General features: G+C 34.8%; 1 long non-coding RNA gene across 7 annotated transcripts in view; it reads right to left on the bottom strand.

Moving 5' to 3' along the window:
- Positions 1 to 4,385: 4,385 nt before the first annotated feature.
- LOC111091635 overlaps positions 4,386 to 16,931 on the bottom strand; it is a 43,846-nt gene continuing 31,300 nt past the window's right edge. For 5 of the 7 annotated variants that reach the window (XR_005376334.1, XR_005376335.1, XR_005376338.1 and 2 more), the window contains 2 exons: positions 14,957 to 15,234; positions 4,386 to 7,081 (listed from right to left, as the gene is read on the bottom strand). This is a non-coding gene — a long non-coding RNA (uncharacterized LOC111091635). The remainder of the gene's footprint in view (positions 7,082 to 14,956; positions 15,235 to 16,931) is intronic. The other 2 variants (XR_005376337.1, XR_005376340.1) reach the window with 2 other exon arrangements.

Genomic DNA, 16,931 nt, shown 5'->3' with positions numbered 1-16,931 from the left:
TGTTAAGAGGAATGTATTGTTGTTATTATAGTCACAGACTTTTTAAGTATCTACAAATGACATGATACATAGGGGTTTCTCCAAAATTATTGTTCAAAAATTATGGGCATGTGCAATATACAATCTGTGATTAGAGGCAAAACTGTCAATACAAAATCATTCTTTGTTAAATATTTCCTGATACTGAAAATATACTTTCTTTCATCAAAAATCTAACAAAGTGTGTGTATTTGGGTACTGAATAATAATGTATATTACAACTTGGGTGATGATTAATTATATGCACACACACATACATACACAAAACTTATAAGGACATGGGTAACCACTATAAATTAAAAAAGAAAAATTAGATGGGAAAATTAATTTTCTAGACGATAACTCATAAACCACATAAATTATTTCTATGACTATACATATTTGAGTATTCACCTTAACAAATGGCTATCTTTTATTCATTATTGACATTTTGGGGTTGTTTGTAGGCTAACAATCTAAAAACAAATTTTATGTGTACCTGTGTGTGTGTGTGTGTGTGTGTTTATGTATGTGCCTAAGAACTTTCCTGATTTGCTTACATTCAATTATGTGAGTTTCTAAAAACTTTAGTCTATATTTGGAAAACATTTTAAACTTTTGGACATGTATATTCAATTGGAAATAAATGTTCCTACTTCAAAATATCATGTTATTTTAATTAAAGAATCTCTCTATTGATTTCTATAGTTAAACTCTTCTTTTATTTCAATTAAAATATGTATTTTTATAATGAACATTATAATTCTTCAAAGATGTTACTTAATATCATTCCGATCAATGTAGTCTGTTCTAAGTCACTCATATAGTATGAGCAAGACTGATGTGATTAGACAAAGAAGATCTCTAATATTTACCAAGCAAATAAATATAATGGAACAAACAAAAGAAAAAAGAGAAAAATGATGGCATCGACTCTCATGTCCCTGATACCTTAATTAACCTTAAATTGCAAAATTTGACAGTCACTCCCTTAAAGGGAAAACTGAGTTGGATATGCAACTTTGATTTTTCTTTTACATTACACATTAATAAACCTTTGCAGTGCCTGTTGGCTCAGTTGGTCAGCCATCTGACTCTTGATTTCAGGTCATGATCTCAGAGTGGCAGGATCAAGCCCCAAGTCCAGCTCCCTGCTGCACTTGGAGCCTGGTTAAGATTCTCTCTCCCTCTGCTCCTCCCCTTCTCTTGCTCGTGCTCTCTCTCTTTCTCTCTCTAAAATAAATAAATCAGTCTTTGAAAAAAATAAATTACACATTAAGAGATTTTTATTAAAGTCCTTTTTGTCCACTAATGTCTGGTCATAAAAATCTAAGCAAACAATTAAACACACACATGCAGACGCACACACACAAAAAACATCGGCCTTCATTTACAAAATAATTTACAGAATTTCTACTGTGCCTGGAAAACAGTTATGAAGATGAATAAAGCCATATGTAAGCTCTCTAGGACCTCCCAGACTAATCACAGTAACAGACACAGAAGTATTTTCAAAACAGTATAGATTGTATTATACTAGTGATTGCTTCACCTAAGAAAGAGTCAGATGTTGATGGCATTTGTTCTGAGAGCCTTGAAGGCTGAAGTCAAAGCAGAGTGTAAGCACAAATTCATGTTGTTCAGGGAAATGGAGCTCAGTTCAGAGTACCAGGGTGGTCTGGTGCCTGTAGGACCTATTGGTGATACAAAGAGCATGAAATTGAAAAGAAAACTGGAGCCACATTTACAATTACCTTGCTCTGTAGTTGTAGACTTACTCTCTCAGCAGTAAGGAACCACTGAGGTCTTTAAATAAAAAATGTATTATCAAACATAAATTACATTAACTTCCCTATGACAAAAGATGCTAGTAGAAAAAGACCAAGAGCAAGGTAAGAAGACAATGCAGCACTGATTTGATTATCCATTCCCTCTGTAAGATTCTGATTTAAAAGAATCATCACAATATTATTTTCTTTACTCTGCCTGAGACTGCCCCTTCATAATTGTCCCTAACCCAATAAACATTTTCTCAGAATCAAGGAAATTAAGATTCCCATCTTACTCCAATAAAGGAGCCTATTTATATTTCATTCCTACTTAAGTGAATATATTTGTCTTCTTTTCAAACTGATCATACTTATTTCTTTTATAACACATTTTTAACCTTCTCTTATTCTTAAACACTCTAGTCACTTTAAGATAAACTCAACTCAAAGAAAGTGTTATAAAAAATTAAAAAATAAAGTGTTATACAAAAAATGTTTTTAAAAAATAATAAAAAAATAAAAAGATGTTTTAGATTATTTGTTTTTCTATGGGAACTTTAATGTTATCTAGCCAATTACTGAGTTTGATGCAGGTATGTTTCATTCACCCTTATGCTATTATCATCCTATCTAGCAATAAATGTTTGATAGCTGTTGTCAAACAAGACAGTTTTTTAGAATGATAGGTTAAAATCATGGGAAAATACTATTTTCAGTGCCAAAATTGAAAGTAATCACCTCCTTCCAAAGTGAGAATACATCCAACATTTTCTATTTCTTAACAAAGTAAGCATACATAAAACATAGTTGTTCTCATTTGTCCTTATGTAAGTATTGGCATATCCTTGTTTTTTTCAGAACAGGTACTGAAGTCAACAGCATCATCCCATAAAAACTTGAGGAATTTATTTAAGATTTAATCAATGGTTAAATTTTTCTCTTTCTACTCCATAAATTGATTTAAAACTTTAGTAAAACCCCAAAATGCTCACCATGATAAACACCATCAGTCTGGGGTGAAGTTATGGATGTATGGGTGATTTGAATTGTGAATGGGGTGATAGTTACTACCTAAACACACCTATCTCTGGAAACATCGATTCAAACTTTGATGAGTTATTATTTTTGCATAAACTTTACACAAGTAACATATGTTATTTTGTACATATTAATATATTAATAAAATATTGGACATTATATGAGTCATTCTGTATGGCACTAATAGATGTTTATTTAGGTATTTCCCCCCAAAATACATGGATGTGAAAGCTTTCTGATTACTCAGCAGATATGGGTATTCCATTCATGGACATTCATTAATTATATTTGAGCATGATTATTCTCGCAGCAATTATATAAGAATATCTTCATGTTAAACTCTGAGGCAAACTTTACTTAACATTTTACTAATTTAAAGGTTTTGGTAGAAATTTCCTTTCTATAATACAGTCTTATATTTTGTACCATGTTTATAAGGCACTTTTTTAAAAAAGATGTTATTTACTTATTGGGGTGGGAGGCAGAGAGCACAAGCAGTGGGAACAGGAGAGGGAGAGAGAGAAGCAGGCTCCCTGCTCAGGATCCTGAGATCATGACCTGAGCAAAAGAGAGATGCTTAACTGACTAAGCCACTCAGGCACCCCTATAAAGCACTTTTAATTATTAATTATTTAACTAAAATTTTCTTTTTTATTTTTAAAATTTTTTAAGATTTTATTTATTCATGAGACACACAGACTGAGAGAGACAGAGGCAGAGACACAGGCAGAGGGAGAAGCAGGCTCCATGCAGGGAGCCCGACGTGGGACCCCATCCCGGGACCCCAGGATCATGCCCTAGGCCGAAGGCAGATGCTAAACCGCTGAGCCACCCAGGGATTCCCTAACTAAAATTTTCAAAAGAATATATTGATTATTCTGCGATTTAACATTGTTAATATTAATTTGTGTGTGTTTTTTTAACAATAAATTTATTTTTTATTAGTGTTCAATTTGCCAACATACAGAATAACACCCAGTGGTCATCCCGTCAAGTGCCCCCTTCAGTGCCCATCACCCATTCACCCCCACCCCCCGCCCTCCTCCCCTTCCACCACCCCTAGTTCGTTTCCCAGAGTTGGGAGTCTCTCTTGTTCAGTCTCCCTTTCTGATATTTCCCACACATTTCTTCTCCCTTCCCTTCTATTCCTTTTCACTATTATTTATATTCCCCAAATGAATGAGAACATATAATGTTTGTCCTTCTCCGATTGACTCATTTCACTCAGCATAATACCTCCAGTTCCATCCACGTTGAAGCAAATGGTGGGTTGTTGTGGTTTCTAATGGCTGAGTAATATTCCATTGTGTACATAAACCACATCTTCTTTATCCATTCATCTTTCGATGGACACCGAGGCTCCTTCTACAGTTTGGCTATTGTGGACATTGCTGCTATAAACATCGGGGTGCAGGTGTCCTGGCGTTTCATTGCATCTGTATCTTTGGGGTAAATCCCCAGCAGTGCAATTGCTGGGTGGCAGGGCAGGTCTATTTTTAACTCTTTGAGGAACTTCCGCACAGTTTTCCAGAGTGGCTGCACCAGTTCACATTCCCACCAACCATGCAGGAGGGTTCCCTTTTCTCCGCATCCTCTCCAACATTTGTGGTTTCCTGCCTTGTTAATTTTCCCCATTCTCACTGGTGTGAGGTGGTTAATATTAATATTATATGCATGTTCAATGCTGTTATGGTATAGTTGTCTGAATCTTAATATTTCAAATGGGATAAAAAATAATGTTAAAAATTAGACACTGAATAAATTCAATAGGAAAATAAAATTCTCCATATGAATAAGATGTGCATGTTGTTACTAGATATAAGTTAGTACAGTAGACATCATTTCCATTGTTTTACTTTAGATTACTGTCATCCTACTAATGATGTCTCCCCCTTCTCTTTTTCTCCTGGATCCTCCCCTTAAATGGGGTAGAAGTGAGGAATGCCCATATTCCCTTAACAAAGAAATCTCAGCAACTAGGCCACTCAGATTATTTAGCACTTTGTTCAACAGCATTATAAGAAGGAGATAAATAAACTGCATCTAATGATGGGACTACATTAAAACATTTCCTTGAAAATTTAAGTGACAACCGCAGTAAGTAACCATAATATCTTAATGTACTGGACAAAGTGAACTGGGTTTGTTTAAATGTCTCAGAATTACTGATTTTACTGCGAGGATAGAAAAGGATATGTGTAGCTGACCAGTGAGGAAAGGGTAACTAAGTATTATACATTATATTCCCTGGGGACGAGAGGATTATCTAGGAATATAAATGGCTCTATTAACTAAATAACTAAAAATACATCCTATGTAATATTAATAAATTTCAAGCTGGAATAATTCATAAATTTACTGCATATATAATGACATTATGTAATTTTCCTATTACACAAATAATTATTATCTTATCTATAAAAATCATTAAGTATAATGAGTGATTCATTTAGGTATATATACATAAAAACATACTGATATTATCATAGGAAATATCCATATTATAAACACTGTTGCAATGATTATGCATAAAATGGAATCTGACAGATATTTGACATATATGACCAAAGAATCAGGAGGACATTGTAATATCTCTTCAATAAAGCAAATAAAAAATACAGAGAGTCTATGGATCTTATCATACCAACTAAAGTTATATGATAAAAGCATGGTCTTCATTTAGGCAAAGAAAAGTGTAGCATAATTCTGAACAATTATAAGGACAGAAGGTAAAGTAATCCCAAATTTTAATGGCATTGGATTATATGTCTTTCATAGTGTTTGGTTCTAAATTAAATAATGATTACATAAGCATAATTTGTCAGGAACTACATTAACCAAAACACAACTAACAAAAATATGAGGATGGAAGTTGAAAAAGAATTAGAAGTAGTATGTTCAAATTTACACATTTAAAAAATTAGTAAATAAAGGTATTTAAAGGTGTTTAAAGTTATGGTGATTCCTACAAGAAATAGTTATGAACACTAAAGATTAAGTATGTTTAACTCTAAGAAGTGGTAAAAGATATGAGGAAGGAATGTGGCAAGATATTTTAATCTTATTTTTAATTGTACTGCACTGTTAATATTTTAGTTGCTATCACATAATGACTAAGAGTATCAATCTACAACCGGATTGCCTTGGTTCAAATCTTAGTTTCACTACTTAACAACCTAGGGCCTTAGACAATTCACTAAACATCTATTTATCTATCTTAAATACCTATTCATCTTAGTTTCCTCTTTTGTGAATTTAAAAATTAAAAGTGGTTCTATTGGAGGGTTCTTCTCAGGGCTTAACGCCCTAATATTTAAAAAGCATATGCCAGGGGTACTGGGGCTGGCTCAGTTGGTAGAGCACATGATTCTTGATTCTAAGGTCAAGGTCCACACTGGGTAGAGAGATTACTTAAAAATAAAGTCATAAATAAATAAATAAATAAATAAATAAATAAATAAATAGTGTGTATGATTAGGTAAGCATTATAAAAGAATTAAGTAAAATAAAAAGAAAAGAAACATCATGCATACAGATAATGGCAAATGCATTTCATAACACATAATTCAAATTTTAATTAACATTACTTATTACTGAAAACATTGCTTTGAGTAAGTGAAATAGTATTTTTATGATGGCACCTGATACATTACAAATATCTAATTTTATAAAGGTTTTTTTAATAAGATGATAAGTACTTAGAGCAAACAGTTGTATGTTTTGAAGTACTAATTTTAAAGATTTTATTTTTTTAATTTATTTATGATAGTCACAGAGAGAGAGAGAGAGGCAGAGACACAGGCAGAGGGAGAAGCAGGCTCCATGCACCGGGAGCCCGACGTGGGATTCGATCCCGGGTCTCCAGGATCGAGCCCTGGTCCAAAGGCAGGCGCCAAACCGCTGCGCCACCCAGGGATCCCGTTTTGAAGTACTAATTTTATGGGAAGGAATTAGACATTATAATATTTGGCATTGTATGTAATTTGTGATATCAGAAAGCAAAGTGAATGAAAACTGCAGCATTTTCTGAATTTGTTTGTAATTTCATTGAGAAATTGAAAATGCTTTTATGTCATTTCAATGCTAATTATTCAGTATGCCAAATAGTATGCTTATTTTCTTATGTTTTAAAAAATTCAGAAACTCACTATCCAACATGCAAAGGAGAATTCCTGAATCTTGAGTCCTAAATCTCAATCTATCCCAAACTTCGAATTGACACCTCCTTGAATCAATGTATGTCTTCAAATCCTCATCTGGAAAAGAACAAAAAAACCAGGAAAGTCATCTCTCATTCTCATTGTTTTAATCAATATTGATCAGAAATTTAATGTTCAATCATCAGTGGGTCTCATTCTATTAGTATTTCAGAATAATTAAGATTATTTATAAAATACTGGCAGTTCTAATTTATAAGCAAGTTGTACTGTAAAGTTCATTTGTTAGTCACAGACTATAAAGGTCAGAAAAGACTTCAGAGGCCATCAACTTCCCCACTCCATTTTTGGTATAAACCGTCCTGGAACATCCTTATCACTGACAGATGGTCATTCATCCTTTGGTTAAAAATGTCAAGTGATCACAAGCTCAGTAATTTAAAGGCAGCTCATTTTGCATCTGGACAGCTGGAGTATTTATTAAATTTTACTTCTATTAAACTGTTTCCCTATAGTCACACATACTTGCTACAAGTATTTATTTCATGTCAGATAATGTCAAATACATTGAAATCACAGAACTAATAGTCCAATAGAAAGGACACAGAATAACCAAATAATGGCACAGATATATTATTATAAATTGAGATGAATGTAGAAAAGGGAAGAAAAAAGTTACTGTTAATGTTCAGTTGGGAAATCTGATGTCCTTCAGGGGCTCACACTCACACAGAAACAGGCTTTAAAAAGTCCTATTGCTGAACTAAGAAGAGGGGATTTAAATGGAGGTTGGGGGACAGGAGTGGAGGGTACCAAGAGGAGAGGAGGAGAGGAAAGCCTGTTTCACTTCAGAGATCAGTGTGAGGAAGACTAGATGTGTAGGTTCCGAGGCAGACAGCTGCATTCAAGAAGCCGAAAAAGGGACAAAGTATGTGAAGCAAATTGTACAAGAAGGAAAAAGTTGCAAGAGGAAACTAGAGAGGTAGTAGAGGCCAGGCAGAGTTAAGGCCCCAAGGGTCTTCTAAATTTGCTACTATCTCCTCCCTAAAGTGATATCCAGTACATGTACACCCTGTCCAACATTATATGTGACAGTAGTTACCAAGTCTGTTTCTCAAATCTCAGCTGAATGAGTGTCTCCAAATCCATCCACCATTTTTCATACTGTCCAGAAAAGTCACACTTCCAATTGGCCTCCTCTGCTGCTGAAGTTGTACGTTTGGGTTTGTAGTAATTTTAACAATGTATTGCTAGAACTAATCATGATATTATACTTGTCATCTTTGTTAAATAATGATTTGAGCTACTATTGATATTTGCCATGATCACATAATCCATGTCCAAATCTGGTCATATTTGAGGGTCAAAGCGGGAACCATCAAAAGTGGGAAAGTAACACAAAGACAGTAAATATAAACCAGTCCTCCTAAGGGCAAACCAGGGTTTATACATGCCTAATAAAAAAAAGGATGCCCAGTTAAATTTGAAGGTCTGACAGAGAATAAGTAAATAAATTTTCAGTATAAGTATGTCCCATGCAATAGTTGAAGTTGACTTATGCTAAAAGTTATTTATTCCCTCTAACCTTCATTTAACTGAAGGTCCTGTATTTTTGCTGAATCTGGCAGACTCATCTGCATCTATAGGACTCACAGTAGCCTAATAAATATTTCCATCATCTGTGGTTCCAAATGATGACTACTTCTGCACCTGGCAAAGCACAGTGACCATTATTACATTAAAGTCTTTCAGAAATCATAAGATTTTCATAATGTTTGTTAGAGGACAGAATAATACAAACAACCTATTGAGCACCTTCAATATTTCAAGCACTCTGCCATTCTCTGGAAATTCAAAAATAAATAAGACAAGACTCCTACTCTCAGGATGCCACCATAGGAAACAAGGACAAATATCTAAAATGCAAGGTGAAAGTGATGTGTTAAAAGTGGATAGAAGGCAGCCCGGGTGGCCCAGCGGTTTAGCACCACCTCCAGTCCAGGGCGTGATCCTGGGGTTCCGGGAGAGAGTCCTACGTCAGGCGCCCTGCATGGGGCTTGCTTCTCCCTCTGCCTGTATCTCTTCCTCTCTTCCTCTCTCTCTCTCTCTCTCTTTGTGTGTGTGTGTGTGTGTCTATCATGAATAAATAAAATCTTTTTTAAAAAAGTGGATAGAAAACTTGATAGGAACATAATCAGGGAGTTGTTAAATACTAGGGAAATTTATGTAGACTGGGAATTTGATATTGAGTAGCAGTTCACCTGGTAGAAAAAATAGGGGAAGACAGCCCAAACAGCGCTCCTAGCTTGTGCAAAGTCACTATTTGAATGTGAGTGTCTAGGAAACACTGTAGAGTGCAGTGAGCATGAGAAGATAGAGCTACAGATGAGATTAGGACAGTGGACTGCAGCAAAGGGCCTTGCTGAAAAATATATACTAGTGATTCTCATTTATTGATTGTATATCATGTGCCAGGCACAGTGGGAATAAAAGTTAAAAATAGAGAGAAAGATATTTCGGAAGTTATCTGAACCTGGATCTCTGACAGAAGGGCAAAGATAACTGTGAAGTGCTCAGCTTAGGCAGTGGGGTAGATTGTGATGCCATTTCCTGAGAGAAAAAAAAAAAAACAGAGGAAGAATAAGTAGGAGGTGAGAGAAGAGGAGGCAAAGTGGAGCTTGGGAATGTTAAATCTAAACAATGTTTCCCTTTTTATTTTTAATAGGGTGATAACAAGATCATTTTACTCGATGACTAACAGAGTATGAAGTCGGAACAGCATTTTTGTGGATGTTTGGCTATTTTTAGGTTCTTTGTTGCCTAAGTGAAGGTTTGTGCAATGAACAGATACATGAGTGGCAACGATGTCAGTTTCTCCAGACAATAGCTCTAGATCAGTGTAGCCCAGGTCTCGTTTCTCAGGGGCAACTTCTCATTATGCTGAGACAGAGCTGCCCTCGTAGGAAGGTTGATGGCTTCCCAGATTGCAAAACAGAAGTGAATTGATAAGAAAGGTGGTAAGAAGGTTATTTCCTGATTGAATCACATAATTATACAGTTAGCACTGAGTTCTGTTTTTAGAGACTGAAGTTAAAATTTACTTCCTGGGAATGGAGGTGATTGTATGTTAGGCATCTAAGAAAAGAGTGAAGAGCATTAATCAGCAATGCATTTACTTTTATAAATCCAAGTTATTTTCTGAGAACCTCAGGAAATTTCCTTGAATTCTAAACACTCCAATTACTCTTTAGATCTTTTAGTAAATTTTTACAAATGAAATTTATATATCTACTACACATTTCTAATATTTGGGGTTTTAATTTTTACTTTTTCTCTCTGCTTCTTTATTTAAGTGGCATTTAAAAAGATAAGGAAACATTTATATAGTCCCCCAGCACTTTGCCCCAAGTAAGTACTCAACAAATGGTTTTGACTGACTACCCAATGTGTATTATAATAGTAGCATAGTGGAAAATTCTTTCTTGCTAAAGAGAAAAATTAACCCTATCCAGTCCTTTTATGCATATAAACTAAGGTTATCTCTTATCCTTAATTCTGCTATAAAATCATTCCGCTTTGAAAACTGCAGAGATGCAGTTTCTAGGAATATAAAATAGCAAGTATTATTTTAAAGTAGCTAGAATCAAATAAACCACAAACATTAATTAAAATGATAAAATAATAATTAGTATTTTTATCAATGAAGACTCATATGCATAACTCATTTTCCAAAACAGCAAAATCATTTTGCTCAATCATCTAATTATGTATTTATTTTGCTTTTTACTTTGTAAACTTTAATTTCTCTATAACTCATAATTACTTCGAGTCTATTTGTAACATTGACATTTTTCATAATATTAGGAGGTTTAAGTCTTATTGAGGCATTCTTTCTACTGTAAAAACATAATGAAATATCATATCAAGATTGTAAGCTATTTCCCATGTGATTGGCTTCAGCAGAATATTTTGATTTACATCACACATGCTTTACTACTTCCAATTCCCTCTTTACTTTTTAGTACAGATCATGCAAGGAACGGACCACATTGCCCAGATATTCCAATAATACTCAGATACAGAGTATATCTCTCCCACATTCCAAAATCCTGGCAACCCTAGGCCATATACCAAGTCAATGAATTATTAAATATTCATTTTGCAATTAGAAGAAGAAATGCAGTTCTTGAAGGCAAGCATTTGTTTATTTTACCAATTTTATTTTTTTTAATTTTTATTTATTTATGATAGTCACAGAGAGAGAGAGAGAGAGAGAGGCAGAGACATAGGCAGAGGGAGAAGCAGGCTCCATGCACCGGGAGCCCGATGTGGGATTCGATCCCGGGTCTCCAGGATCGCACCCTGGGCCAAAGGCAGGCGCCAAACCGCTGTGCCACCCAGGGATCCCTATTTTACCAATTTTAAATTACCTTTATAGTAGGGATGGAGCCTCACATTGGTTTGTGAACATACACAGAGGCTTTGTATCAGCCAGCTATTGCTGATTGTAACAAAACATCCCAATTCTAAGTGGCTTAGAATGAGCATTTATTTTCATGGGTCTGTGAATAGGCAAAGGGGAGCCCTGCTCCTGGCCAAAGCTCATTGGATCAAGGGCTGCTCCGCATGTTTTTCATCTTCCTCCATCATATCTGAAGACAGCATTATAAAATGAATTTTTTTTAGTAATGAAACAGCTTCCCCTTTCCCTGACTGCTTTCTGCATGCAGAAAGTTGGGAGCCCCAAAATATTTTTGCTTTATTTTTGTCTTATTTACTATTTAAAGCAGGATTAGTACCTTTTAGTTCAGATTTATGGCACTTTTGTAAGTTATCTCTTCCAAATAGCTTGTGGGCATTCTATGTATCTGATTCCACCATTCTTGGAGGTAAACATCTTTCCCTCCAGACTTAATAATTCGGTTTTGGGGCATATCTGGCCCACACATTTCCTAGAAGACCTACCGCCTACCTGAAAGTGTCTACTAGAAACTACCTTATCATTTCTAGAGAATTATTTTTAAAGGTTGTATTTAATTATTTGAGAGGCAGAGAGAGAGAGAGAGGGAGAGAGAGAATCTGAAGCAGATTCTGCACTGAACATAGTTCAATACGGGGCTCAATCCTACAACCAGGAGATCGTGACCTGAGCTGAAACCAAGAGTTGGTCGCTCAACCTACTGAACCACCTAGATGCCCCATTTCTAGAGAATTTAACCAAAGGGTGTTGGAAGTATATCCTTAACTTGGTTTTTACCCTGAGCATAATGTCTGCACTCTTGTTTTGAAATTTTGCTAGTAGAAGAGTATAGAGATAAGAAAAAGTTCTAGTTTCCAAGCCAATAATTCTGCTTGCAAACTGATCAATTCTTTCCTGAGCCTACATGTTGCAGAATTGTATTACATGCAGCTATCATGATTTTGATGTCCACCTGGCTGCCATCTTACTCAAGTGGACAAGTTCTTAAGTTCATGTACTATATTATATGTTACTGCAGGCAACAACCCTACCAAATATTTCAACATTTCATATGGTCATCAATTCATCCTGATTTGTCCATAACTTTCCCGGTTTTAGCAATGAATGTCCCACATTCCAAGAAATCTCTCAGTTTTAGACAGGCTGTAATAGCTAGTTACTGTACTACTATATAACTCATAACATGGCTTGCAAATTTTAAAGCTTCCTATTACAATATTCTTATATCTTTTAACAGGTTGCTCATCTACCACTTCACAATTCTAAATATATATATAATTATAGCACTCCACTTAACAGCAACAATTTCTATAACAGTATAACAATGCATCTCTAAACACAGCACCTTCAAATAACAATAATTTATTATTGTTCCCATGCCTGGGTGGTTGACCGATTGGAGCAGGGCTCATCTGGGGACAACTCAGTTCCACATGTCTCTTATCTTCTTTGGACCAGTTAGATAACCTTGCTGAATTCCTGTTATGGTAATGGCTGTGACATAAGAACAAGCCTAATCATACAAGCATAGTTCAAGTGGCCAAGCCCAAGGTCAACAAACAGGGAAACAGACTGCAGCTTTAATGGGAAGGAGGGGTGAAAGAATAGCAAATAGATTTTATTACACTTAAGTATTTTTACTATGTCACACTATATTTAGCTATTCAGGTGTACTTCATTTAAGCGTGAGGTTTAAGTTCTCTTAAATAAATAACATCATACCATCTAATGAGGTCAACTTACCAGCCTTCAAGATTTTGTTTCCATTGTCAGAGTGCTACCAGGAAGTAAACGGCATATAAGAATACTACAAATTTACTAACCATCTCAGAAGGAGAGAGAAAACCAGAATCAAGAAAAAGCATGGACAAAGTTGTAATCATGGTGATCAAAAATGCCAGGAACATTTAAAGAGGAGAGCACTAACAGAAGAACCAACTGACAGCTGCCCACCCTGTGCAGCAATTGACTTTTCTTTTGTTATTTTTACTATTGAATACAATCTTTCTGCTAAGTTGATTGCATCCAGAATTTTTTGTAATGCTTCTTTTCCTGGTTTTCCAATAGAAAGGTCACTGTCCTATTAAGTCTTTTTAAAAATTAATATAGCTGTTTTCCATCCTAAAAGTAGTTTGTGGTTACTACAGAGAATACAAATATTTAGAGGTAAAAAGAAAGAAATCCAGAATCCTACAGCCTTGATACAGTCATCCTAAACATGATACAGCATCTTTTTATATTCATTTTCCTATGTGTATTTTCCATAAATGTAATAAAAATAGTACGCAAAAATAGTTTCTACTCAAATTATACCTTCATTTTACAGCTTGCAAGCCTGTTCATCTGCATAGCTTCCATTTCAAACCCCTATGTCAAACAGGCTTTCTTTTACTGCTGTTTTTCTGAATTGAAATAGGATATTCTTTTCCCGTGTGCTAGGCTCTTAAAAGAGAAGGGGCTCATAAAAAAACAAAACTATAGTACAGAATTGTATACAAACTAAATGCAAAACATAATACAAAAATGCAAAAGCTTTTGAATTGTTACCAGGCTTCTTTCTGGTTTTGACCTGCCTAAAGCACTCTGATTGCTAGGACTCTTGCAAAATGTAATGCACCAGTGATGAGCCTCAGTTCCCCCAGCCCACACTTAACCCACAGTCACAAAGATTTCCTTCCAAACATTTGCTGTTGCAATCTAGGGATGGGTTCAGATGTTGTTAGTTCAAAGACTCCTATTCAGGCTGTTCTGGAATGATCCATGGCTATCATGTCAGAGGGTACGTCTGCTTGGTTTTCAGGTTGAATTTCTGAGTCCACTCAAATTTCTGAAGACTTATTTGGGTGATGAAACATAGTCTGTGCCTTTTTAAAAAGACAATTCTCCTCATCCTTAGAAAAACTTCTTCCTAGAGTCTATTAATATAGGCATGTCAAAATAAACATGCTGATTTCAAATCCCCGTTGACAGTGTGTGAGAGATTTTGCCTTATTCGGTGTCTTATATTTGCTAGTTAGTTGTTGGAAGAATTTGTTGTAGGGATGCTAATCAAGAGATATTCTAAGAAAAAATCATCAACTTAATTATTTTTATTTGTTTAAGCATCTGGGTTTCATTTTGTTTTTATTTTCCTTAAAATTCAATCATAATAACTCTTGTACACACATTACAATGCTGACAAAAGGTCCATTTGAAAAGCAGGAAGTCCCGTTTTTTCCAGTCCACAAACCACTCCCTACTGGCAACAACTTTCAATTCTTCAAGTTATTTCTTCAAGTATTTACTCTGAATTTTACTACTTTCCCTTAATTTATTCATCTAACAAATTATTTGCTAATATTTTGTGATGCTGGATGACCATTTAGCCTTCTCAAAATTACCACATTCTGTACTCAAACTGACATAATATTTACATTATTATAATGGTCATGAAAATATTATTCAGAGCCAAGTAATGGTCTCTCTCTATATATATATTTTTTTCATTTTCTTACCTTTCCTTCATTTATGATTTTTGGAGAGTCTTTTTCTTTTACTTCTATGGCTGACAGTTACAATTGAGAGCTCCAATGAAGCATGCCTCTCTTCGTCCATGCCCTTTACAATGTAACTTTGCTATTCGTTGTTCATTCCAGGAACAGCCTTTTCCTCTTCCTCCTGAATCTGGGCTGTAATTTGACTTGTTTTGACCAATGAAATGAGAATGAAAGGATATTGTTCTACTTCCTAGATTCAGTCTCAAAGGACCTCAATGGAGGTTTCTGCTTTTACTCTGTAGGAACCATGAGACAACACGAAAAAAAGAAGCCAAGGTAAAACACCCCAAGGAGTGAGAGAGGCCATGCCACCCTAACCCTTAAAGACCTTACATAACACATGTAAATGTAATTCTGCCCAACCAGCAGAATAATTGCTCTAGAATCATGAGAGGCAATAATCCACTGTTGTTTCATGTAAATTGTGTATCCCACAGAAATAATTAAATAAATACAAAGAACATGGAGTGAGCTTATAACATAGTGTTCAACAGAAAGGAAAAAAAAAAAGAAATTAGAATGAGATGGATCAATCATTAGTACTTATATTACTTAAATATATGCATTCAAAATAATACCCATTTGCACAGTTATTACAGATATAAACAATACATAAAAAATATATCAAAATGGTTTCTTATGGCGGAAGAAGAAATGAAGTGTGGCATAGGGATTAAAGGAAATAAGAAAATTAGGAGTGGAATCTTGCAAAGACCAATGACAATAATGGCCATAAAGTGAGGAGTGTGATGAACTCAGCCTTCTGCCTATGAGGTACCCTTCCCTTCCCCAAAAAATCTACCACACACATCCCACTTACCTTACCCAGGCTCATTAAATCAAAAACTTTTTAGTGGTACCCAGTCATTGTTATCATTTTATTGCTCCCTAGGCAATGGTAATGTGATAGACAATCATGGTTGATAACTATTAATCTGGCATCATAAAGTTCTTTTCTAAATTTTAATTAATTAATTAATTAATTAATTAATAAGCTTTCTGTGTTTGTCTGTTTGTTTGTTTTCCTGGACTTCTCCTCCTAGAATCTTCCACCTCCAATCTATCTTTATCTGTAGGTTTACAGCCCATCCTGAAATTCCTTGTTGCTACTCTCTTCAGTCAGTTGCACTGTTTCTTGTATCTTAGCTTTTTACCTCAACTGGTTTACTCACTTCTTTTTATGAAGTACATTCTTCAGTATCCTAGCAATAAAGTGTGCACTGGAGATCAATTCTATAAACCTTTTCATGCTTACAGATGCCTTACTCTGCCTTTATACTCACTTCATAGTCTTGTGAGAAATAAATTTATGAATAGAAAATCAGTTGGTGCTCTTTGGCTCTCATTTTTTTCCTTTTATATATAACTGACTTTTATATATTTATTTTTCTACCCTTCACCTATCCCTATCAACTCCAAACCAGGAGCTTTTAGAGGTTAGCATTTAGCTTTTAAGTTTGTCATACAGAGTTACATGTTTTAATCCCCACATACATGAGGACTTTAAATTATCTCTTATAACTGATATCTAGGCTAAGATACCATTGTCAAAGAGTATACTCTGTATGATTTGAATCATTTGAAATTTATTGAGACATGATTTATGGACTAGCACATGAATAATATTTGTAATTATGTTATATATGCTCAAAATAATGTAGTATATTTTATAGTTGTTGGGTGAAATATTTTATATATGCCACTAGGGTAAAACTATTAAAATGTTTCTTAGATACTCTACATACTAGGTAAATATTTTGGCCTGTTTCACTAATTACTAATAGAAAGGAGTTTAAAAAGAGGTAAAACAGACCTAAAATTCCTGTGGAACTATATATGACCCCAAAGAGCTGAAACAATCCTGAACAAGAAAAGCAAAACTAGAGGCATCACACTTCCTATTTCAAACTATACTACAATGCTATAGTAATTA

This window comes from Canis lupus, chromosome 22, assembly GCF_011100685.1.
Source record: "Canis lupus familiaris isolate Mischka breed German Shepherd chromosome 22, alternate assembly UU_Cfam_GSD_1.0, whole genome shotgun sequence".
Classification (NCBI taxonomy): Eukaryota; Metazoa; Chordata; class Mammalia; order Carnivora; family Canidae; genus Canis; species Canis lupus.
Note: the sequence above shows the minus strand (reverse complement) of the source record. Positions and strands in the feature narration are given on the sequence as shown.